This window comes from Colobus angolensis, unplaced genomic scaffold (genome assembly GCF_000951035.1).
Source record: "Colobus angolensis palliatus isolate OR3802 unplaced genomic scaffold, Cang.pa_1.0 Scaffold162, whole genome shotgun sequence".
NCBI lineage: Eukaryota > Metazoa > Chordata > Mammalia > Primates > Cercopithecidae > Colobus > Colobus angolensis.
Window position 1 is genome coordinate 3,656,526 of NW_012114733.1, and position 364 is coordinate 3,656,889.

The following is a 364-nucleotide window of genomic DNA, read 5'->3' on the forward strand; positions in this document are numbered from 1 at the left end:
TTTTTTTTTTGAGATGGAGTCTTGCCATGTCACCCAGGTTGGAATGAAATGGCATGATCTTGGCTCACTGCAACCTCCGCCTCCCAGGTTCGAGCAATTCTCCCGTCTCAGCCTCCTGAGTAGCTGATATTAAGGACACCTGCCATCATGCCCAGCTAATTTTTTGTAATTTTGTAGAGATGAAGGTTTCACCATGTTGGCCAGGTTGGTCTTGAACTCCTGACCTCAGGTGATCCGACCGCCTCAGCCTCCCAAAGTGCTGGGATTACAGGTGTCAGCCACGGCGCCTGGCCATTGCAGTGTCTTTATATCCAATGCACTCACTTTCTAAAATGCATGAGGATGTTCTATGTGCTATTCCAGA